The sequence below is a fragment of the Phyllobates terribilis genome, unplaced genomic scaffold (assembly GCF_046119375.1).
Source record: "Phyllobates terribilis strain yellow unplaced genomic scaffold, ASM4611937v1 Scaffold_11__3_contigs__length_659146591, whole genome shotgun sequence".
In the NCBI taxonomy this organism is placed as follows: Eukaryota; Metazoa; Chordata; class Amphibia; order Anura; family Dendrobatidae; genus Phyllobates; species Phyllobates terribilis.
Window position 1 is genome coordinate 619,996,615 of NW_027362771.1, and position 25,790 is coordinate 620,022,404.

A 25,790-nucleotide genomic window follows, 5' to 3' on the forward strand; every position below is an offset into this window, starting at 1 on the left:
GTCAGTATAGATGGACTAATAGAACAAGTCCCACACGCTGCTAGAAGCCCAAATATTTTTTCAGAGATAAATGAAGAAAAAAATTATTTTTAATTTGCAACCTGATCGAGGTCAGTATAGATGGACTAATAGACCAAGTCCCACACACTGCTAGAAGCCCAAATATTTTTTCAGAGCTAGATGCAGAAAAAAATTATTTTTAATTTGCAACCTGATGGAGGTCAGTATAGATGGACTAATAGACCAAGTCCCACACACCGCTAGAAGCCCAAATATTTTTTCAGAGCTAGATGCAGAAAAAAATTATATTTAATTTGCAACCTGCTGGAGGTCAGTATAGAAGGACTAATAGAACAAGTCCCACACACTGCTAGAAGCCCAAATATTTTTTCAGAGCTAAATGAAGAAAAAAATTATTTTTAATTTGCAACCTGATGGAGGTCAGTATAGATGGGCTAATAGACCAAGTCCCACACACTGCTAGAAGCCCAAATATTTTTTCAGAGCTAGATGCAGAAAAAAATTATATTCAGTTTGCAACCTGATGGAGGTCAGTATAGATGGACTAATAGAATGATGCTATGCCCAAAAGATTTTACTTCACTAGGTGCAGTAAAAAAATTGGTATTCTATACACAGGTGGTATATCTTGCAACACAGATAGGCTACTCCACTGACTAACACACTCTGCAATAGGCCAAAAAGGATTAGCTTTGCTAGATTCAGCCAAATGCTGTGAAAAAAACTTGCACAGCACTGGCACAGACCTGCCTGGCAAAAACTGATAGGAACTGATGTAACCTAGTCCTGAAAAGGACTCCAATTACAATTAGTCTTTACTCCCACAATCTATCTATTTAAGAGCACAGACCTGCCTGATAAAAGTCGTAGGAAATGCTGTAACCTAGTCCTTAAAAGGACTGCAATCACAACTATTCCCTACTCCCAAGCTATCTGTAGATTTGTGCGAAAATTGGCTTGAAATTAACAAGGTATAGCGCACACAGCAACAGCGGTGCCGTCTAACACGCAGCTGCAGCAGTGAGAAAATGGTGGCGACGGGGAAAATGGCTTGGTCTTATAGGGCAAGGACATGTGACATACACTGCCAATCACACATGCCCTTGCTTGTGTGAAAAAAAGCACTTCGCTCCGTGTGTGCGCTGCTGATAGGCTGACAGATTGCACCTCCCCACTGCAAATGCGGGAAAGAGAAAAAAAAATGGAGATCTTCATTGTTCCTGCAGAGATCCATCCCCTGCCCCTCCCCCCGCCCCGCTGTACACTCAAACTGCGTATTAACATTAATTTTCATCATTACTGAGAAAAAATCCAGTTATGATTTTGGTGCACGAACAGTTATCGAACATAACCTCGAACAGCCGAATTTTTCTCAAATTGTTCGTGTTCGCCGACCGGCTCGAACACCGCCCAAAACAGCTCGAATTTGAGATTGGCGAACAGTTCGAGTAGAACAACGCTCATCTCTAATAGAGACTCTTATCCTGCTGTCACTTGCCGTGACCACCTGCTTGTCTAGAGACTCTTACCCTGCTGTCACTTGCCGTGACCACCCGCCTGTCAAGAGACTGTCCCCGTCACTTGCCGTGACCTCCTGCCCTTCTACCCAGAGACTGTCCCTGTCACTTGCCGTGACTACCTGCCTGCCTTCCCTGGGAGCCACCCGCTTCCTTACAAGGACTGCCCCTTTGTATAGTTGCTCAGAGGTTCCACCTCCCAGACCCATTACAGTTTGCTCGGGCCATGGAACCCGGTGGCACCCAAGCTCCCTCGCTCTTGGACCTATGTCATGAACTTTCCCGTCAGAGGTCCCAACAGGACTCCATCCTGAGTCACCTGCGTAGTGTTAACTCCCGCCTGGACACATTGACTGCCTCATCGGGAGTGGCCTCCACTCGCACACTTACTACCCCGGCGCCGCCGCTGCCCATCAATACCATGGCATCTCTTCCTGGTCCCCGCCTCTCCGCCCCGCCTCGTTTTAGCGGAGATCCCGGCCAGGCACGGGGCTTCATTAACCAGTGCACTCTGCACTTCGAACTGTTGGCACCCCAGTTTTCCACCGACCGATCCAAAGTAGCCTTCATCTTGTCCCATCTCACGGGGGAGGTGCTGGCTTGGCTAAATCCTCTATGGGAGAGAGGAGACCCCCTGGTGTCCAAACTGCCAGCCTTTCTCAAGGCTTTCCGGAAAGTCTTCGACGAACCAGGACGGAAGACCTCATCCGCCTCATCCCTGCTACACCTCCGTAAAGGAAGTCTCACTGTGGGCAAATATGCCATACGGTTCCGTACCCTTGCTTCGGAGCTTGCCTGGGATAACGACGCCCTGATGTCCGTCTTCTGGGAAGGTCTGTCCGGCCGTATTAAAGATGAACTCGCCGGTCGGGACATTCCTACCATTCTCGACGACTTAATAACACTTGCTACCCAGATTGACATCCGGTTCCAGGAGCGCACCAAAGAGGTCACCCGTGAGAGGAGGTTTCCACGCCTTGCCCCTACCTTCCAGAAACCCGTCACTTCCTCCGTTACTCCCCAGGCGCACTCACCCGAGCCTATGCAGGTCGACCAGACCAAGATGGTGAAAACCCGTCAAGAATTACGCCGTGCCGAGGGGAGCTGCTTCTACTGTGGCAGTAAGGAGCACCAGATCCGTTCCTGCCCGGAGAGGTCGGGAAACGCCTGTGTCTAGGATCGCTCAGAGAGGTCATCCTAGACAAGAGTAAACCCTCTCCATCTCTGATGCTGTCGGTCTCTCTCATCTGCGGGGAGAACCATTATTTTGAACTGGCTCAACTTGACTCTGGAACTGCCGGAAATCTCATTTCTCAGTCCCTGGTAGAGAAATACCGCATTCCCACCAAACCTCTGGCTGTACCCTTATCTGTCGCCGCCGTGGATGGGGGCCTCTTACCACATTCCATCCAACTCATCACCGAATCCATAACTCTGCAGGTGGGAATGCTGCACTCTGAGAACATCTTCTTTCATGTTCTGCCTGGACTCTCTCACGCCCTCTTGCTAGGCCTACCTTGGCTTCAGAAACATGCACCCGTGCTTTATTGGCAGACCGGAGAAGTCCTTCGGTGGGGACAGTACTGCCATAAGACTTGTTTAGTTCCCTTTCATCCTTCCCGTCCTTCTCCTACCCCAGCCAATCTACCGGTTCCCTATTGGTCTTATGCGGACGTCTTTAATAAAAAAGAAGCAGAAACATTACCCCCTCATAGACCATACGACTGCCCAATCGACCTGATACCCAGCGCTTCTCCTCCCCGAGGACGTATTTACCCTTTGTCCGCTGCTGAGACCCGGTCCATGTCTGAATATATTGAGGAGAATCTGGCCCGGGGATTTATCCGTAAATCTAACTCCCTGGCGGGAGCAGGCTTCTTCTTCGTCAAAAAGAAGGACGACTCACTCCGTCCCTGTATAGACTATAGAGGCCTTAACCAGATCACGGTGAAAAATAAATACCCCCTTCCGCTCATTCCTGAATTATTTGACCGTCTAAGGGGGGCTAGAATCTTCACCAAGCTGGACCTCCATGGGGCGTATAACCTGGTCCGTATCCGTCAGGGGGATGAATGGAAGATGGCATTTAACACCCGGGACGGCCACTATGAATACCTTGAAATGCTCTTCGGTCTCTGTAAAGCTCCCGCCGTCTTTCAAGAGTTGGTCAATGACATCTTCCGTGACCTTCTCTACTCCTGCTTACTGGCCAAGTAGAACGGATCAACCAAATTTTAACCAGTTTCCTCCGGCACTTTGTTAATGCTCACCATTTCGACTGGTGAGTTAGTATGTGAGCCAAAATATTCACATGCAAAACCAAGTCCATGTTTTGAGGTCATCGATGTAGCTTCAGGGTGGAGAAATGTTTCAAGATTCATATGTATTTTTATTGGGATCAACCACTTGTAGACTACAAAATGTTAGGTAGATATTGTAGGAAACGTTGCAGGACACTAAACCTCTAATTCATCATTGCTGTTTCTCCAGTTTTCGAGAGTCTTTTTCTCATTCTTTTTTAGTTTAGTACTTGTGTCTTATTCGCTATACATTTTCTGTCACTCTCTATGCCGGATTAAGCTCTCTTTCTGAAGGTCAGTTTATCTGACACCTAGGATCTTGCCCATGTTTGGTACATACAGGTGCTTCTCACTAAATTAGAATATCATCAAAAAGTTAATTTAATTCAGTTCTTCAATACAAAAAGTGTAACTCACATATTACAGTGGGTAAGGAAAGTATTCAGACCACTTTAAATTTTTCACTCGTTTTATTGCAGCCATTCCCTAAATTCTAAAAAGTTATTTTTTTTTTCTCATTAAAGTACCCTCTGCATCCAATCTTGACTGAAATACCAAGAAATGTAGAAATTTTTGCAAATTTATTAAAAAAGAAAAACTGAAATATCACATGGTGATAAGTATTCAGACCCTTTGCTCAGACACTCATATTTAAATCAAATGCTGTCCATTTACAAAGATTAAAAAATTTAAAGAGGTCGGAATGCTTTCCGTACCCACTGTCATTACAGAGTGATCTATCTCAAGTGTTTATTTCTGTTAATGTTGATGATTATGGCTTACAGCCAATGAAAACACAAAGGTCATTATCTCAGTAAATTAGAATAATAACAACATCTTGAAAAATTTTTTAAAATCCGAAATGTTGGCCTACTGAAATGTATGTTCAGTAAATGCACTCAACACTTGGTCGGGGTTCCTTTTGCATCAATTACTGCATCAATGTGGTGTGGCATGGAGGCGATCAGCCTGTGGCACTGGTGAGGTGTTATGGAAGCCCAGGTTGCCTTGATAGCAGCCTTCAGCTCGTCTGCATTGTTGGGTCTGGTGTCTCTCATCTTCCTCTTGACAATACCCCATAGATTCTCTATTATAGATTCTCTATGGGGTTAAGGTCAGGTGAGATTTCTGGACAATCAGGCACAGTGATACTGTTGTTTGTAAACAAGGTATTGGTACTTTTGGCAGTGTGGACAGGCGCCAAGTCCTGCAGGAGAATGACATTTCCATCTCAAAAAAGCTTGTCGGCAGAGGGAAGCATGAAGTGCTCTAAAATTTCCTGGTAGATGGCTGCGCTGACTTTGGTCATGATAAAACACAGTGGACCTCCACCAGCAGATGACATGGCTCCCCAAACCATCACTGATTGTGGAAACTTCACACTAGACCTCAAGTAACTTGGAATGTGGCCTCTCCACTATTCCTCCAGACTCTGGGACCTCGATTTCCAAATGAAATGCAAAATTTACTTTCATCTGAAAACAACACCTTGGACCACTGAGCAACAGTCTGGGTCTTTTTCTCCTTGGCCCAGGTAAGACACTTCTGGCGTTGTCTATTGGTCATGAGGGGCTTGACACAAGGAATGTGACACTTGCAGCCCATGTCAGGGATACATCTGTGTGTTGTGGCTCTTGAAGCAATGACTCCAGCAGCAGTCCACTACTTGTGAATCTTCCCCAATTTTTGAATGGCCTTTTCTTAACAATCCTTTCAAGGCTGCGGTTATCCCGGTTGCTTGTGCACCTTTATCTAACACACTTTTTCCTTCCACTCAACTTTCCGTTAATATGCTTGGATACAGCACTCTATGAACAGCCAGCTTCTTTAGCTTTTAGGATATGCCTCACCAATTTTTATGTAATATGCCTATTTGCCCTCATTTATATATGCATTTTTATATGTATGTACTTTTAAAGCATTGCCGTTAATGTCTGGATCTTGTATCTTCATAGTAAGTTTATAATGTGTAGTTATTGACCCGTAATGCTTTTTTAAGTCCCCTTTGTTATTAAATTGTAATTGTCTTTTTTAATGGTGATTAAGGGGTTAAGTACCAAATTCTCCCTTGGTACCTCCCATTGAGTTCCTTTGCTTTATGTATAAAAGTGCCTGTTTCTGCCATTTTCCCATAACTCCACCTGATGAAGGCAGCAGACCGCTGCAGAAACGCGTTGTGGGCATTAGAACTTCAATAAAGAGGTTTGTTTTATCCTTTTCCAGTGCCTTATCCAGTTTCTAGCGCCCCATTGACCACTTCAATTTGCACACAGCTTCTTTAGCAATGACCTTTTGTGGCTCACCCTCCTTGTGGAATGTGTCAATGACTGCCTTCTGGACATCTGTCAAGTCAGCAGTCTTCCCCATGATTGTGGAGCCTACTGAAACATACTAAAGGACATTTGTAAATGCCTATGAATCCTTTGCAGGTGTTTTTTGTTAATTATTCTAATTTACTGAGATAATGACTTTTGTGTTTTCATTGGCTGTAAGCCATAATCATCAACATTAACAGAAATAAACCCTTGAAATAGATCCCTCTGTGGAATTACTCTATATAATAGATCCCTCTGCGTGTAATGACTATAGAATAGATCCCTCTGCGTGTAATGACTATATAGTAGATCCCTCTGTGTGTAATGACTCTATATAATAGATCGCTCTGTGTGTAATGACTCTATATAATAGATCCCTCTGTGTGTAATGACTCTATATAATAGATCCCTCTGTGTGTAATGACTCTATATAATAGATCCCTCTGTGTGTAATGACTCTATATAATAGATCCCTCTGTGTGTAATGACTCTATATAATAGATCCCTCTGTGTGTAATGACTATATAATAGATCACTCTGTGTGTAATGACTCTATATAATAGATTACTCTGTGTGTAATGACTCTATATAATAGATCCCTCTGTGTGTAATGACTCTATATAATAGATCCCTCTGTGTGTAATGACTATATAATAGATCCCTCTGCGTGTAATGACTCTATATAATAGATCCCTCTGTGTGTAATGACTCTATATAATATAGGAGTTTCACTTTTTGTATTGAAGACCTGAAGTAAATTAACTTTTTGATGATATTCTAATTTAGTGAGATGAACCTGTAGTTTTTATACATTTGACTTTTTATAGAATGTTGCATTGATATACTCTTGACTGTCTATATCACTACATTATATTCTCCTTTTATTGTAATACTTTGAGCTTATTTATAGCATCACCTAACCTAGGATCTTGCTTTTCCTTCGACATGCTGGCTTGTTTGACATGTTCTATGTATATCAAATTGTGGATGGTCCTTTGTATTATGTAAATGCTTTAAAATGATTTTATAAGAATTTTCTTTTGGTGTCTGTTGACTTCATGTTACAATAAATAATCTACTTTTTTTGTGAAACTACCACAGTTATGATCTAATTCTCTTCCTGATTTTCACATGTTGTTTTGGTGCACATGGTCAGTTGATCCCATCATTTTGATTCACCTAAAAATGAGCAAAAAATAAATTAAAGACATAAACAAAGAGGTTCTTCAATTTTTAGGCAAAATTCATCAACTTGAGTACACCAGTTTGAAGGATTTGTAAAAAAAAAAGTCAAAGAAGCCCACAAGACTAACTTAGAAAAGTCATTTAAATAAACAGAAGTGATCAATCTTCCCCCATGAATATGTCCATGCCACTTCTTTCATATGTCCATAAATGGTCAGCTGAGAAGATGACACTATCTGAAGCTTTGTTGTACACTGTCACCCTGATTTATTAAAGAGGTTGTCCAGGAACATTTTTTTACTATATGTAAAAAAACTAGCAGGCAGATTGTTGCTAGCAGAGGCAAATCTGTCTATAGTACCCGGCACCAGCCCAGCACTGTCACTGACTGCTCATGGTGGTGATTCAGTTGCTCCAAGGTCATGCCGACGCCAAGCTGATTGACAGCGGACTTACCAAAGTTAGGCAGTGGGGATTCGGCTATCAATCAGCATGACATCGGCAGTCACAGGCCAGAACGGAAGAGAAGCTGCTGCTTGGTCTACTTGTCATCTGCGGAAACCACTGAGTCATCAGCAGGAGCGGACTATGACCACTCTGTGCCGGCAGAGGTCGGTGCCAGGACCAACAAGCAGGTAGTTAACACGTACCTGCTGGACAGTGCTTAGGCACATGGTAAGAAAAAAAGTTTAGGGCAACCTCTTTAAGCCTTTATGGAGGGATTACTTGAGTAAGATGCTGCAGATTCATAGAATGCACAATGGAATGGAGAAAAGGCATTAGAGTGCAGGAAATGAAGAATTGAGGCTCCCGGGTAGTTGAGAAGTAGTTTATTACAATAAATGTGGTTTATATTTGAAAAAGGCTTATGTTGAGCCTGAAACATATAATAAACCTACTTCTCTACTACCTGGGAGCCTAGATTCTTCCTCTCATGCACTCTAATGTCTTTCCTCCATTCCATTGTGCATACTATGGAGAAGAAGGGAATCGTCTTTCTGCTAGTGGGCTGCATCAACTGATTCTTTTCAAAAGCTTCCTTTGCAGTCACAGCTCAGGTGAGCAACATTTCACACCCCCCACTTCACACACCTTACTACCATATGGGTGCTGGTATCTCTTTTTCTTTTAGAAAATTCATCAAATGGCATATGCCTCTTTACTGGTGCATCTTTTAACTGTTGCTGGTATACTTTTCTGTTATAATTTTGATGCATTTGCTCACCCCTCATCCTACCATTACACAGGCCTATTTTCAAAAAGTAAATGTAGCTGATTGGAATTGTAATGCAAACATAAATGCTCGGCATTTTAAATCTTGTTCGAATTGTGCAAAAAATGTTACAACATTCCAAGACAGAATTGTGACAAAAACTGCTTGACGAATTGTCCTCTAATTAATATGTCCATTTCTATCACATATCTTAGTAGATAGTATTCAATAATACTGTACCTTTGCTTAGAAAACTAGGCAGCAATGAAGATGCTGTTATCAAACTACTACGTTCATGCCTTTTAATCAAATGTCCTTGATGTAGATAGGGCTCCAGTATTGCTCTGTGTGGAGTATCAGGTAGCCATTAGGGTGCACTTATTGGAAGCATGACAAGGCACCATTACTATGTCCATGACATTTCTATCATGACTTTAAAATATTAAGTCAGTGATGGATTTACATTTCAAAGACCTGCATGCCCATATGTGCGGTTTGGTGGTAAATGGTTGATTTTACTGATAGATTCCCTTTAAGTGTTTATGAAGAAGCTGTAACATAAAGCTTATATAGACACCATGACTATATACTGTACATGATATTTCTACTTTCCTCAAAGGTGGGCTATGCTTAAGTTGAATATGAACATGTTCTGTACCCTGAGAAACCTCATCCTTGCCTGCTATCTTCTGCCATCCATTAGTTCCATTTCTAAGAATTGTAGTACACCACCGGTTTCAGAGCTTGAAGGAAGCATTAATCCAGGAGACATCATGATTGGAGTTTTGTTACCTATTCACCAAGACAAGATTTACCAAAAATTGTCTTTTACAATGAGACCGCCCAGGACCAATTGTACAACGTAAGTGCATATGACATTTTTATGCCTGTTGTTGTTTTTTATATTGTTCTTGAATGTTTTTAACTCAACAGGTAATAAACTGTTGAGTGAATGTGCTGAAATTTAATTCATTATTTTCCAAGTTTGGCTAGGAAATTAAATTTGCATCAAATTTATTTGCTGCCATTCGAATATTCCTTACTATGTTTCGACAAACCCATGAACAGAATTAATGTAGGATGCAAAGAAAATTACACTCAGCCCCCGCCAGCCCTAAACCTCACCAGCCATACAGCCCTTCTCCACTTTAGTCTTCAAGTGTCTTCTCCCACTACTTGCTGGCACCTTTGGCCCCTCTGAATTGGCTAGGCTACAAAATGTCATGATGTCCCATGAGAACTAGTTACTGGACAGTCGAGGAGCTTTTCCAATCCTTTAGAATCCAGCAACATGGTGTCTGACTCGCTGCCATTTTGCTGGATTCACATGAGCCAAAATGCCCAGAATTTGATTTGCTTGAAACCTAAATTGTTGGGAAAATCAAACCAAATATAATTTGCTTAGAATAAATGTGTTCATCTTTATATATAGTGTATACTATTAAAGCCATTTTTGAGTTTACTAGAACTTTTTTGGTTCAACCAAGGGTTCAATAAGTTGTACCTATCCACTATGAAAATGTGAATGTGAAATATGTTCGAGCACTTGTGGGTTATGGCTGATCAAAAAAAAAAAAAAATTGCTATAAACTGCACTTTGTCATATTCAGACAAAACTGAATTGACATTGTGTAGAATATGAACTTCCCTCCAGGGAGAATTTGATTTATTTTCTCTTGAGTGAGGCACACATTTGGAATAAAAAGTTTCATCATCCAGTCATAGAAAAATCAAGCACATGATGTCTCACATCCTCCATCCTAGTTGAGTGTCTCTTTTAAAAAATATGCCCAACCCCAATGTTGGAAGAGGATTAATCATTTATTGCAATTTACATGTAGTTTCAATATTTCTGCCAGGGGGTCCTATTACAAGATAACATAATGCATGGTGTAACCCATAGACAATAACAATAAAATGCAAAATCCCCCCTGAAATAAATAATTTAGTACATTGTGCCAATTGAAATGAATGATACACTTGATTGTTTCACATATTGTGTTTTTGGTGGAAGATTGAGACAAGCGATAGGTGCAATGTAATATATTACAAATAATACTGACGCAAGCAATCTAATTGAATTGCTCTCATAGTTTTCATTTCCACACCAAACCCTCATGTAATGTATCAGGCTATTATTTTATAATTATCCACCACATAACTATACTTGTCAACCTGAGAAAACTGATGACGGGAAAAGGGAACAAAGAAGTGTTGCATGCCCTTTAGTTGTAAGAAAGAAGACAGTATATAACAAGGGAGGGCATTGTATGAAATAAAAATGGATGGGACTGAATGTACTTACAGGATGCTGAGTTTTCTTTCTTTACTTAGGAAGATGAAGGTGGTCAGGGCAGTTCTGGTGTGCTACAGCGGGCAGCTGTTCCAGGAAAACCTCCTCAATCTTATATTGAGATGAGTTTTCAATGGATAGGTCCCGGGAAACAATTTTAACAATCTATGAGGCACAAGTCTCCGGAATCACAAGCCAGGCACTATGTAGAGTGGGGAAAATAAGTATTTGATATGATGCCGATTTTGCAAGTTTTCCCACTACAAAGATGGAGAGGTCTGTAATTTTGTATCGTAGGTACACTTCACCTGTGAGAGACATTATATAAAAATATAAAACAAAAAATCACATTGTATGATTTTTACATAACTAAATTGCTTTTATTGGATGACATAAGTATTTGATACAACAGAAGCAAAGAACTTAATATTTGGTACAGAAACCGTTGTTTGCAATTACAGAGGTCAGACATTTCCTGCAGTTCTTGACCAAGTTTTTTACACACTGCTGCAGGGATTTTGGCCCACTCCTCCATGAAGATCTTCTCAAGATCTTTCAAGGCTGTCTCTGGGCAACATTGAGTTTCCACTCCCTCCAAAGATTTTCTATTTGGTTCAGGTCTGGAGACTGGCTTGGCCACTCCAGGACCTTGAAATTCTTCTTACAGACCCTCTCCTTTGTTGCCCTGGCTGTGTATTTTCGGTTACATTCATTCTAGAGGAGCCAGCCATGACCCATCTTCAATGCTCTTACTGAGGGAAGTAGATTTTTGGCCAAAATTTTGCGATACATGACTCCTTTGAAGAAAAGCACCCCCAAAATATTGTTTCCCTCACCACGCTTCACAATTGGGATGGTGTTCTTGGTGTTGTACTCATCCTTCTTCCCCCAAAAATGGCAATTGGAGTTGATACCAAAAAGTTGTATAAAAAGTTCTGTATTCTCATCTGACTACATGACCTTCTCCCATGCCTCCTCTGGATCATACAGATGGTTATTGGCGAAATTCAAACGGGCCTTGACATGTACTGGGGTGAGCAGGGGTGCCTTGCCTGACCTGCAGGATTTTAATCCATGACGGTATAGTGTGTTACTAATGGTAATGTTTGAGACTGTGGTCCCAGCTCTCTTCAGGTCATGGACCAGGTCCTCCCACGTACAGTACAGACCAAAAGTTTGGACACACCTTCTCATTTATAGATTTTTCTGTATTTTCATGACTTTGAAAATTGTACATTCACACTGAAGGCATCAAAACTATGAATTAACACATGTGGAATTATATACTTAACAAAAAAGTGTGAAACAACTGAAAATATGTCTTATATTCTAGATTCTTCAAAGTAGCCACCTTTTGCTTTGATGACAGCTTTGCACACTCTTGGTGTACACACAAGCTCTTGGTACACACAAGCTATTGATGAGCTTCAAGAGGTAGTCACCGGAAATGGTTTTCACTTCAGAGGTGTGCCCTGTCAGGTTTAATAAGTGTGATTTCTTGCCTTATCAATGGGGTTGGGACTATCAGTTGTGTTGTGCAGAAGTCAGGTGGATACACAGCTGATAGTCCTACTGAATAGACTGTTAGAATTTGTATTATGGCAAGAAAAAAGCAGCTATGTAAAGGAAAACGAGTGGCCATCATTGCTTTAAGAAGCAAAAAATTGGGCAAACTTTGAAAGTGTCCCCAAGTGCCCTTGCAAAAACCATCAAGCACTACAAAGAAACTGGCACACATGAGGACCGCCACAGGAAAGGAAGACAAAGAGTCACGTCTGCTTCTGAGGATAAATTTATCCGAGTCACCAGCCTCAGAAATCGCAGGTTAACAGCATCTCAGATTACAGAACAGGTCAATGCCACACAGAGTTCTAGCAGCAGACACATCTCTACAACAACTGTTAAGAGGAGACTTTGTGCAGCAGGCCTTCATGGTAAAATAGCTGCTAGGAAACCACTGCTAAGGACAGTCAACAAGCAGAAGAGACTTGCTTGGTCTAAAGAACACAAGGAATGGACATTAGACCAGTGGAAATCTGTGCTTTGGTCTGATGAGTCCAAATTTGAGATCTTTGGTTCCAACCACCGTGTCTTTGTGCGACACAGAAAAGGTGAACGGATGGACTCTACATGCCTGGTTCCCACCGTGAAGCATGGAGGAGGAGGTGTGATGGTGCTTTGCTGGTGACACTGTTGGGGATTTATTCAAAATTGAAGGCATATTGAACCAGCATGGCTACCACAGCATCTTGCAGCGGCATGCTATTCCATCCGGTTTGCGTTTAGTTGGACCATCATTTATTTTTCAACAGGACAATGACCCCAAACACACCTCCAGGCTGTGCAAGGGCTATTTGACCAAGAAGGACAGTGATGGGGTGCTACGCCAGATGACCTGGCCTCCACAGTCACCAGACCTGAACCCAATTGAGATGGTTTGGGGTGAGCTGGACCGCAGAGTGAAGGCAAAAGGGCCAACAAGTGCTAAGCATCTCTGGGAACTCCTTCAAGATTGTTGGAAGACCATTTCCGGTGACTACCTCTTGAAGCTCATCAAGAGAATGCCATGAGTGTGCAAAGCAGTCATCAAAGCAAAAGGTGGCTACTTTGAAGAACCTAGAATATAAGACATATTTTCAGTTGTTTCACACTTTTTTGTTAAGTATATAATTCCACATGTGTTAATTCATAGTTTTGATCACTTCAGTGTGAATGTACAATTTTCATAGTCATGAAAATACAGAAAAATCTTTAAATGAAAGGTGTGTCCAAACTTTTGGTCTGTACTGTAGTTCTGGGCTGATTCCTGACCTTTCCCAGAATCATCCTTACCTCACGAGGAGAGACCTTACATGGAGCCCCAGATCGAGGAAGATTGACAATCATCTTGTGTTTATTCCATTTTCTAATAATAGCACTTTCATTTGTTGCCTTCTCCTGTAGCCGATCTCAGCCTTGTGCAGGTCTCCAATTTTGTCCCTGGTGTCCTTAGACATCTCTTTGGTCTTGACCATGGTGGAAAGGTTGGAGTGTGATTGATTGATTGTGTGCACAGGTATCTTTTACACAGGTAACAAGTTCAAACAGGTGCAATTACTACAGGTAATTAGTGCTGAGTAGGAGGATTTCTTAAAGAAAAATTAACAGGTCTGTGAGAGCCAAAATTCTTGCTAGTTGGTAGGTAGAGATGAGTGTTGTTCGACTCTAACTGTTCGCCAATCTCAAATTCGAGCTGATTTGGGCGGTGTTCGAGCCGTTCGGCGAACACGAACGATTTGAGAAAAATTCAGCTGTTCGAGGTTATGTTCGATAACTGTTCGTGCACCAAAATCATAACTGGATTTTTTCTCAGTAATGATGAAAATTAATGTTAATACGCAGTTTGAGTGTACAGCGGGGTGGGGGGAGGGGCAGGGGATGGATCTCTGCAGGAATAATGAAGATCTCCATTTTTTTTCTCTTTCCCGCATTTACAATGGGGAGGTGCAATCTGTCAGCCTATCAGCAGCGCACACACGGAGCGAAGTGCTTTTTTTCACACAAGCAAGGGCATGTGTCATTGGCAGTGTATGTCACATGTCCTTGCCCTATAAGACCAAGCCATTTTCCCCATCGCCACCATTTTCTCACTGCTGCAGCTGCGTGTTAGACGGCACCGCTGTTGCTGTGTGCGCTATACCTTGTTAATTTCCAGCCAATTTTCGCACAAATCTACAGATAGCTTGGGAGTAGGGAATAGTTGTGATTGCAGTACTTTTAAGGACTAGGTTACAGCATTTCCTACGACTTTTATCAGGCAGGTCTGTGCTCTTAAATAGATAGATTGTGAGAGTAAAGACTAATTGTAATTGCAGTCCTTTTCAGGACTAGGTTACATTAGTTCCTATCAGATTTTGCCAGCCAGGTCTGTGCCAGTGCTGTGCAAGTTTTTTTCACAGCATTTGGCTGAATCTAGCAAAGCTAATCCTTTTTGGCCTATTGCAAAGTGTGTTAGTCAGTGGAGTAGCCTATCTGTGTTGCAAGATATACCACCTGTGTATAGAATACCAATTTTTTTACTGCACCTAGTGAAGTAAAATCTTTTGGGCATAGCATCATTCTATTAGTCCATCTATACTGACCTCCATCAGGTTGCAAATTGAATATAATTTTTTTCTGCATCTAGCTCTGAAAAAATATTTGGGCTTCTAGCAGTGTGTGGGACTTGTTCTATTAGTCCATCTATACTGACCTCCATCAGGTTGCAAACTGAATATAATTTATTTCTGCATCTAGCTCTGAAAAAATATTTGGGCTTCTAGCAGTGTGTGGGACTTGTTCTATTAGTCCATCTATACTGACCTCCATCAGGTTGCAAATTAAAAATAATTTTTATCTGCATCTACCTCTGAAAAAATATTTGGGCTTCTAGCTGTGTGTGGGACTTGTTCTATTAGTCCATCTATACTGACCTCCATCAGGTTGCAAACTGAATATAATTTTTTTCTGCATCTAGCTCTGAAAAAATATTTGGCCTTCTAGCAGTGTGTGGGACTTTCTCTATTAGTCCATCTATACTGACCTCCATCAGGTTGCAAATTAAAAATAATTTTTATCTGCATCTAGCTCTGAAAAAATATTTGGCCTTCTAGTAGTGTGTGTGACTTTCTCTATTAGTCCATCTATACTGACCTCCATCAGGTTGCAAATTAAAAATAATTTTTTGTCTGCATCTAGCTCTGAAAAAATATTTGGCCTTCTAGCAGTGTGTGGGACTTTCTCTATTAGTCCATCTATTCTGACCTCCATCAGGTTGCAAATTCAAAATAATTTTTTGTCTGCATCTAGCTCTGAAAAAATATTTGGCCTTCTAGCAGTGTGTGGGACTTTCTCTATTAGTCCATCTATACTGACCTCCATCAGGCTGCAAATTAAAAATAATTTTTATCTGCATCTACCTCTGAAAAAATATTTGGCCTTCTAGCTGTGTGTGGGACTTGTTCTATTAGTCCATCTATACTGACCTCCATCAGGTTGCAAACTGAATATAATTTTTTTCTGCATCTAGCTCTGAAAAAATATTTGGCCTTCTAGCAGTGTGTGGGACTTTCTCTATTAGTCTATCTATACTGACCTCCATCAGGTTGCAAATTAAAAATAATTTATATCTGCATCTAGCTCTGAAAAAATATTTGGCCTTCTAGCAGTGTGTGGGACTTGTTCTATTAGTCCACCTATACTGACCTCCATCATGTTGCTCTGAGTGCGACGGGTGTGATAACGCACAGGGTGATGATGATGAGGTTGGAGATCCCACTTACTGTCAACCCACTGTCAGCCAAGAGATGAGGTCAGCAGAGGAGGTGGAGGAAGATGCTAGTGACGACGAGGTCAGGTTGCGCCTTCCTGGACAGAGACGTAGTACTGGAAGCACGTCAACAACTGCATCCTCAAACACAACTCTGCCTCTCACCACAAGTCGTGGTGGCTCTTCAGGTCGCATGGGTGCTAAGCCTTGCATAGCCTGGGCATTTTTTCAGATCGATAAAGATTACCCAACTCGTGTTATCTGTAACATTTGTCAGCAAAAGCTAAGTAGAGGCCAAAAAATACATAGTTTGAGTACTTCATGCATGAACCGGCACATGGACATGAAGCATAAGTTGCAGTGGGAAGCTCAGTGTGCTACAATGCGGTCTAGCCGGCCGGGCCAACCACTGTCTGCCATATCTTGTGTATCCGCGGCCTCTTCATCCTCTGTGACTGGGGGGACAGCAGTCACACCTGTTTTGGGGCGCAGACCTGCCACCTCTTTACCCGCAACAGCCAGCGTGATTGGCAGGTCATCATTTTCTTTGGAGGTGGTAACACCAGCTGGTGTTGAGCGCTGTCCGACATCGATAGCACCACCTTTGGATCAAGGCAACCTAACATGTCCGCCTGCATCTTCCTCACAGACCGGCAGTTTGCCGGGGACACCCTTATCAACCCCGTCTAAGCACAATAGCCAGCCCTCGGTCCCTCAGATGTGGACAAGTAAAAGACCATTTCCTCCTAGCCATGAGAAAGCTAAGAGGTTGAATTTCACCATCTGCAAGCTCTTTGCTACAGAAATGCTGCCTTTCCGCCTGGTGGACACAGAGGATTTTCGAGACCTTATGTCCGTCGCAATGCCCCAGTACCAGATGCCCAGTCGGCACTACTTCTCAAAGAAAGGTGTGCCTGCGCTCCACCAGCATGTCGCACACAACATCACCGCTTCTTTGAGAAACTCTGTGTGTGACAGGGTGCATTTCAACACAGACACTTGGACGAGTAGGCATGGACGGGGCGTTAAATGTCGCTGACTGGGCACTGGGTAACTATGGTGACAGCAGGACAAGGGGCTGCTGTCCAAGTCTTGCCATCCCCACGAGTTGTGCGTCAATCCTCTTTATGTCAAAGTTCCTCCACTGTTTCTGCCTCCTCAACCTCCTCTCAGTCTTCCACCTGCACAAAAAGCCTGTCTGGTCATGCCACAAGCTTTCTAACTGCACAGAAGGGATCCTGCACACCTCCATACTATGCTGGCAGTAGGGCTCAACGTCATCAGGCGGTTTTTACTTTGAAATGTCTGGGAAATGTGAGTCACACAGCTGAGGAGTTGTGGTCAGCTCTGGAGAACCAATTTCATGAATGGTTGTCTCCACTGGACCTGAAACCAGGGAAGGCCGTGTGCGACAATGCTGCAAACCTTGGTGCGGCCCTTCGCCGGGGCAATGTCACAAACGTGCCTTGTATGGCTCACGTGTTGAACCTGGTTGTCCAGCAATTTTTAGCCCACTATCCCAGACTAGATGGCCTTCTGCAGAGGGCACGGTCGCTGTGTGCTCACTTCCGCCGTTCGCATCCCGCAGCTCAGCGACTTACATCTCTACAGAAGTCGTTGGGCCTGCCAGTTCACCGGCTAAAATGCGATGTGCCTAGCCGGTGGAATTCAACTCTGCACATGTTGCAGCGACTGTGGCAGCACCGACAAGCCCTGGTGCAATACGTTCTGACGTATAGCCTGGGCCAATGAGATCCAGAGGTGGGGAAAATCACGCTGGAGGAGTGGTCTCAGATCAGGGACCTATGCACCCTTCTGCACAGTTTTGAAATGGCGACGAAGATGTTTAGTGCTGACGATGCCATTATCAGCATGACTATTCCAGTGATTTACATGCTGGAGCAAATGTTAAACAGAATTCGGAGTCAGGTGGTGGCACAAGAGGAGGTGGAGGAAGTAGAGGAGGAGGAGTTGTATGCGGAAGGGCTAACATCTGCAAGGTCCAGACGGTCGGCAGCACCAAGGCAGCAGGCATGTGAGGGTGGGGGAGATGGTTTTACCAGGGCGCATGGTAGCAGCCAAACTAGTGAGGAAGGTGATGGAGCCCAGGAAGAAGTGGAGGACGAACTGATGGAAGACTCATCAGATGAGGGAGACCTTGATCACATTTCTGTTGTGCGAGGTTGGGGGGAGAGGACAGAGGAAAGAAGCATGATTGTTACCTCGCCACCAACACAACAGGGACTTGGTGCTCCTGGATGCGCAACACACATGAGTGCCTTCTTGCTGCACTACCTGCAACATGACCCTCGAATTGTGAGAATTAGAAATAATCCTGACTACTGGGTTGCCACACTGTTAGATCCCCGGTACAAAAGTAAATTTGCAGAAATTATTCCTGCCATAGAAAGGGATGCACGCATGCAGGAGTATCAGCAGAGACTGTTGCAGAATCTTACATGTGCTTTTCCACAAAACACCAGTGGTGCACGTAGTGAATCTCACAGTTCCAACTTGCCAACCGTGGGACCGTCAATTGTTCAGCACTCAAACCGTAACAGAACCACAGTATCTGCTGGTAACATCAATTTTGCGGAATCATTTCACCACTTTTTTTAGCCCATCCTTTGCAAGGCCACAGGAGACAAGAAGTCTGACACATAGTCAACGCCTAGAGACGATGGTACAGGAGTATCTCCAAGTAAACATTGAAGCCATGACTGTGTCACTGGACCCTTGCTCTTTTTGGGCTTCCAATCTGGATAAATGGCCGGAGCTAGCCACTTACGCCTTGGAGATCTTGTCATGCCCCGCAGCCAGCGTTCTGTCTGAACGTGTGTTCAGCGCTGCTGGTGGTGTGCTGACAGATAAGCGCACGCGGCTCTCCACTGATAATGTAGACAGACTCACGTTCATAAAGATGAACAAATCATAGATCCGAAACGACTTTTCTACCCCTGTGTCATCCTGGGGAGAGTAAAAGCTTGATGATTGGTTAAAATCACCCTACCAACCGTTTTAAGCTTTCAAATTACTAATCATGTTTATCTGTATCATGGCTGGAAAATAATTTGGGCTTTGTAGCAGTGTGCAGCACTGATTCTATTAGGCCATCTATAATAAGCTCCACCAGATATAAAATTACTAATCATGTTTATCTGTATCTTGACTGGAAAATAATTTGGGCTTTGTAGCAGTGTGCAGCACTGATCCTATTAGGCCATCTATACTAAGCTCCACCAGATTTAAAATTAATAATAATTTTTAGCTGCATCTAGCCCGGAAAATAATTTTGGGGCTCCGAGATGCGCAAGACACATAAGTGCCTTCTTGCTGCACTACCTGCAACATGACCCTCATATTGTCAGAATTCGAAGTAATCATGACTACTGGGTTGCCACACTCTTAGATCCCCCAAACTTTTCGATCAACCTTTTCATTTTAATAAAGACCAAAAAAATGGTCATTTTTGAAATGATAAGCATTAGCAGGTTATTAGAAACTGAAATCAAACAGTTTTCAACTCAAAACTTTATTCTAGGTGATGTTACATTATCACATAGGACCCCTTGTTCGAAAGGAGCTTCTGAACTCTCTCGTCCATTGAATTTGTCAGGTTTTGGATGGTTTCTGCTTCAATTGTTTTGCATGAGGACAGAATACCCTCCCAGAGCTGTTGCTTATATGTGAACTGCCTCCCGCCATCATAGACACTCCTTTTGATGATGCTCCAGAGGTTCTGAATGGGGTAGAGGTCAGGGGAGCATGGGGGTCACACCATAAGTTTGTCCCCTTTTATGCCCATATCAGCCAGAGATGCAGATGTTTTATGTGCAGCATGGGATGGTGCATTATCATGCAAAAAATTGATCTTGCTGTGAAATACACGGTTCTTCTTCTTGAACCATGGCAGGAAGTGCTGTTTGAGAAAATCCACATACATTATGGAGTTCATCTTTAGCGCCTTCAGGGATCCTAAAGGGGCCGACAATCTCTCTCCCCATGATTCCAGCCTAAAGCATTACTCCACCTCCTCCTTGTTGGCGCTGTAGCCGTGTTTGCGTGGGGTGTCCATCAACCAGCCATCCTCCACTCCATCCATCTGGACCATCGAGCGCTGCACGGCACTCATCCGTGAACAAAACAGTTTTGAAATCAGTCTTCATGTAATGTTTGGCCCACTGGAGCCGTTTCTGCTTGTGTGAAGTGGATAGAGGAAGTCGACAGGATGGCGTATGCACAGCTGCAAACCTCTGAAGGACCCTGCATCTTGTTGTTCGGGGGACGTTGGAGGCACCAGCAGCTTCAAAAACTTGTCTGCTGCTATGACAAGGCTTTTTTGCCGCTGCTCTTTTAACCTGACGTAATTGCCTGTAGGAAAGAGTCCTCAATTTGCCCTTATCAGCACGCACACGTGTGTACTGTGAATCAGCTACATACTTCTTGATTGCCAAGACACTTCATCCTGATCATCGCACAATGTTGATTGTAGTCATGCCTTGACCTAAACACTCCACAATTTGTTGCTTCTCAGCAGCCGACACATCCTTTTTCTTTCCCATTTTGGCAGAAAATGTAGGCTGCTTAATAATGTGAGACAGCCTTCTTAAGTAGTCTTGCCTTTCATTGGACACACCTGCCAAACTAATTAGCACAGGTGTCTGCAATTGCTTACAGTGATATAAAGAGCCCTGACACACATCACCATCAATGAGTTTAACTGACAAACAAACAAATTCTTCCCTTATCACTCCTAAACACTTTTTACATAATAATTTGGAACACAGTGTACATGTGCTTTTCCACAAAACACCAGTGGTTCACGTAGTGAATCTTACAGTTCTAACTTGCCAACCGTGGTCTGTATGGAGTTGTTCAATAAAGGGCCCAAAATTAAGATAACATAGATGGGAGAGGTCTCTATGAATAGGAATTCCTAAGTATTTGATACCCTGTGAGGGCCAGGCAAAGGGAAAGTTGGACTGGATGGAATCCTATATGGATTTGGGGAGGGAGACATCGAGGGCCTCAGACTTCGCTGCATTGATTTTAAAATTTGACCATGTAACAAAGTGATCTATTTCAGCCATAACAGCATGGATGGATATATGTGATTGAGTGATATATACTAGGACATCATCAGAAAATAGAGAGCACTTGTACTCGGTGCCTCCCACCTCAATCCACCTAATATTGGGGTTATGGCGAATTGATGAGAGCAGGTGCTCCGTCACTAGGATGTATAAGAGAGGGGACAGAGGACATCCCTGCCTTGTCCCATTGGTGATTGTGAAAGGTGATGAAAATGTTCTGATGCACCCCCTGGACCTTGGGACACTCGGAGCTGGACCCTTTTTGGTGGATGCTGGTGGTTGTAGTCTTCGTGGCGGCGACCCGGTTCCGTGGCTCAGGGTGGTCAAACCAGTGGCGGAACTATTTATGTGGTTTTGATGTTTAAATGTCCGACTACGCCACCCGTGGATTGTGGTCAGAGTGAACCGCCGCTGCAGGGCAGATTGCTGAGGCTGCTGTTGTGGGTGCAGCAGAGCATAGCATAACTCCCCACGGGAGGAGTATAGCCTCAGGGCAGTGTATGTGGAGGATGGGGGTGATGGTGCAGGGCCTTTACTCACAGTTCTTATTATCCAGACCACGTCTGCAGGTAACGACTGCCCACGTCGTACTGTGCTCACCAGGTGAGGGGCTCAGACAACTCCCAGATAACTTTGGAGCGCTTCACAGGACCCCCTTTGTGTGTCCTTTGTCTGGCCTTTCTTACCAACCCTTCTGTCCGGCTGCCTCGTGCCTCCTCTTGGAAAACTTGGCGCCAGTTTCCCTGACCCTATGTGGTGCCTTCCTAGCGGGTGTAGCGAGGGGCTGCGCCACATAAAATGTCACTGCCTCCGGTTTCTAGCTGAGGGTCGTTTCCTGCCTCCACTAGTTTCGGGGACTGGTCTCCCCCTTTGGCCTGACCCCTCCACGCAGGTGGATTCGGGCGTGCGGTGGCGACTCGCCCGTCCGCACCCCTGGGATCCCTTCATTCCTCATTCCTGGAGCCTTCTCCGCTCCTCTTCCTTCCTTCTCCCTCTTCCAGGCCTGGGCCTCTGTTACTAGGCCCGCCTCCGGAGCAGAGCTCATGCAGAGCCCCTGCTCCCTGCCACTTCTGCTCAGACTTCTCTGCACTGAACTAAGATGGTGCCCACCTTTTATACTCCCTTCTCAATGCACCCAGGAACTGCTTCCTCCCTGCTCCTGCACTACAGGGTTCCCCTTCCTCAGTGTTCCCTCCCTCCACTCCAGCCAGGGACAGGGACTGTCGTGCCCATCTCAGAGGCATATTGGTCGCCCTGCCCCACGGCAATGTGGTGTAATGCATGCAGGTGTCGGGTCCTGATCCACACTCCATCCTTACCTGAGAGTGAGATATCACACCTCTGGGTGAGGTGCAATACCTCTGTAGCAACCGAGCCCTCAGGGTGCTACAGTTCCATTTATCTTCAGCCTAGGTGACGTATTGTGATACAGGGCCGTGATTTTGGCCATAAAAGGGTCCCCTAGACCCCTACCCCAAGCTTTTTAAGAGAATCATATATGGCGTGCCAGGAGACTCTATGGAATGCTTTCTCAGCATCCACCGAGAGTATCTAATTACAAATTTTTAACTGCATCTAGCCCAGGAAATACTTTGTGCCTAGTAGGAGTGTCTGCTAGTCAGCGGATTATCCCGGCTGTTAAGCAAGCTACACCACCTGTAGTTTGGACACTTAATTTTTTCAAAGGAAATGCTTCTTAACCAAGGGATACTCAGGGAAGACGATCAGGAGGCACCCCAAGGCATAGGGGCTGGGACTGGCAGTAGGATGCCTTGCGGTGGACAGCCGAGCTCGATCCTTATAAAAGCTTTTTAACTGCAGCAGCTTTAGTGGACGCTACTGGAGCTGGAATTACGCGTCTGCTGGCATGAGACTTGCTCTCCAATAGATCCTTGTAAATGGATTTAAAGTGTATTCATTCAAATTAGAGAGACAATTTAAATTAAAAAGCTTAGAGCTGCCTCCACCACAGGGGGGCTCGCTCGACCCACCAGCGGACAGGCACCAGTATTGGGAGAGGGGGGCTGGCCGTCAGGGTTCACCGCGGCTCTGGCACAAACCCGGCGACACGGAGGTGGCACGGGCAGGAGCGGACTGAACGTGTCGGCTTCTCACTTTTTGGATTTTAGAAGGGCATGACATGCCTATATCTGTGTCTCCCCCTTCTTTTACTCCTCCACCTCTTTTCTTTTCGCATGACTATATGTACTTGTCACTTTTCCATGTGTTAGTTGTGTCTTCTGAGCAGTTTGTCAGCTTTTGGACACCTTTGAAGGTGTTTTCTCTGTGTTTCTATGTGTTTTTGTTTGCCTGCCATTGGTTTTAACGGTGTTCGAAGGTGTTCGACAAACAGTTCGACGAACAGTTCGGCGAACACACGGGTGTTCGAGGAACCGAACCGAACTCGAACACTACGGGGGTGGCTCAACACTATTGGTAGGTGATCAAATGAATATGGTGAACCAGTGTTCTCAGGGGAAATTGCACAAAACTTTGGTGGTTATTTTTCTTCTGCAACTCTTGTTAAAATGAAAAATCTGGGGTGAAAGCAGCATTTTTTGGGAAAAAATGTAATTTTTAATTTTTACAATGAAAGTTTTTTAAATTCCCTGAAGCACCTGTGGATTCAAGATGCCCACCACATCTCAAGAAAAATTCCTTGAGGGGTGTTATTTCCAAATGGGGTCATTTGTGGGGGGTTTCCACTGTTTAGCCACATCTGGGGCTTTGCAAACGCGACATGGCGTCCACTATCTATTCTAGCCAACTTTGTCCGTCAAAAGTCAAATGGTGCTCCTTCCCTTCTGAGCATTGCCATGTGCTCAAAGAGTACTTTTCTACCACATATGGGGTACAACGTACTCAGAAAAAATTGCACAACAAATTGTTGGGTCCATTTTATCCTGCTACCCTTATGAAAATGAAAAATTTGGGGCTAAAACAGCATTTTTATTAGAAAAATCAAATTTTACATTTTCATGGATCAACAATATAACTTTCTGTGAAGCACCTGTGGGTTCAAGGTTCTCACTACACCTCTAGATAAATTCCTTGAGGGGTGTAGTTTCCAAAATGAGATCACATGTTGAGGGTTTGAACTGCTTAGGCAACCTAGAGGATCTGTAAATGTGACATAGAGTCCGCTATTTATTCTAGACAATTTTGTGCTCCAAAAGTCAAAAGATGCTCCTTCTGCTCCGAGCTCTGCTTCCAAATAGTACTTTTGCACTATGCATGGGATATTGGCAAAGTCAGGAGAAATTGCACAACTAATTGGTGTCCATTTTCTCCAGTCATTTTTGTGAAAATTTAAAATTTGGGGCTAAAATAAAATTTTTGTGGGAAAAATTAAAATGTTTATTTTTTTCCTTCCACAGTGCATTAATTCCTGTGAAGCACCTAAATAATTAACAAATCTCTTGAATTTGAACTGAGAACTTTGAGGGGTGTAGTTTTTCAAATGATGTCACTTTTTGGTATCTTCTGTCAAATAGGCCCCTCAAAGTCTCTTCAAATGTGATGTGGTCCCTAAAAAAAGTTGGTTTTCTAAATTTAGTTTTAAAAATAAAAAAATTCTGAAATTTTAATTATGCCGATTTAAAGTACACATGTGGTAAATGTTATTTATTAACTTTCTGGTTTAAGGTCAAAAAATTCAACATTTGAAAATTGTAAAATGTTCAAGAAACGTTACCCCTTAGACACCAGTCAGAGGCCTCTCATGCAGCCAAATCAGTTCTCATACTTTCCACTGACGAGGGCCAACCACTCAAAACACCGTGTCTGCAAATTGAGATTCTGATTTAGCTTTTATCCTAAGTCATATTGCACGACTCGTTAAAGGGTTGATTTCCCATTTGTCCTTTCTTCTTGTCAATAGTGTTTAGTGGAGATCGACTAGTGCTCATCTCTTCCCTTCCCTCATCTAAGCCAAATGCCTGGGAAAGACAGGGCGAGGTACGCATGCGGCGATTGGTGAAGAGCCATTACAGGGATGTTAGGGGAGACAGGGTGACGCTAGATCAACCTAGGAGTTCTCCACTTCCTATCCTTTCCCTAGAGACTGGGCTCCCTTCTGCTCTTCCCTAGCTGTTGCACTTTGCCACACCTTGTGTGACATTATCGCTGGCCGAGCACATTTTGAAAAGGAAAAAAAAAAAAAACTGACACTTCACGTTTTTTTTTTCATTTTTTTTTCTCTGTGTGTTTTTGGGTGTGGAACTTTTTTTTTTTTCCTGTCTCCTTTGATACAGGTTTACTTGTAGAGCTCGCAGAGCGGCTGCACAGCCTGTCTCTGGAGGTAAATGACCTCCGATGTGAGGTTCAGCAGCAGCATCGGCGGCTACAGTTTGCCAATTTGGGGGTCTCTGCAGGTAGGCCTGTCCAGTCTGAACCCAAGATTGCCCTCCCGGACAGGTTTTCAGGACATAGGGACAAGTTTTTTGTATTCAAAGAGGTTTCAAACTGTATTTTAGACTTCGTCCTTATTCCTCCGGAATTCATGAGCAATGGGTTGAAACTGTGATCTCTCTACTGCAGGGAGATCCTCAGTTGTGGGCGTTTTTT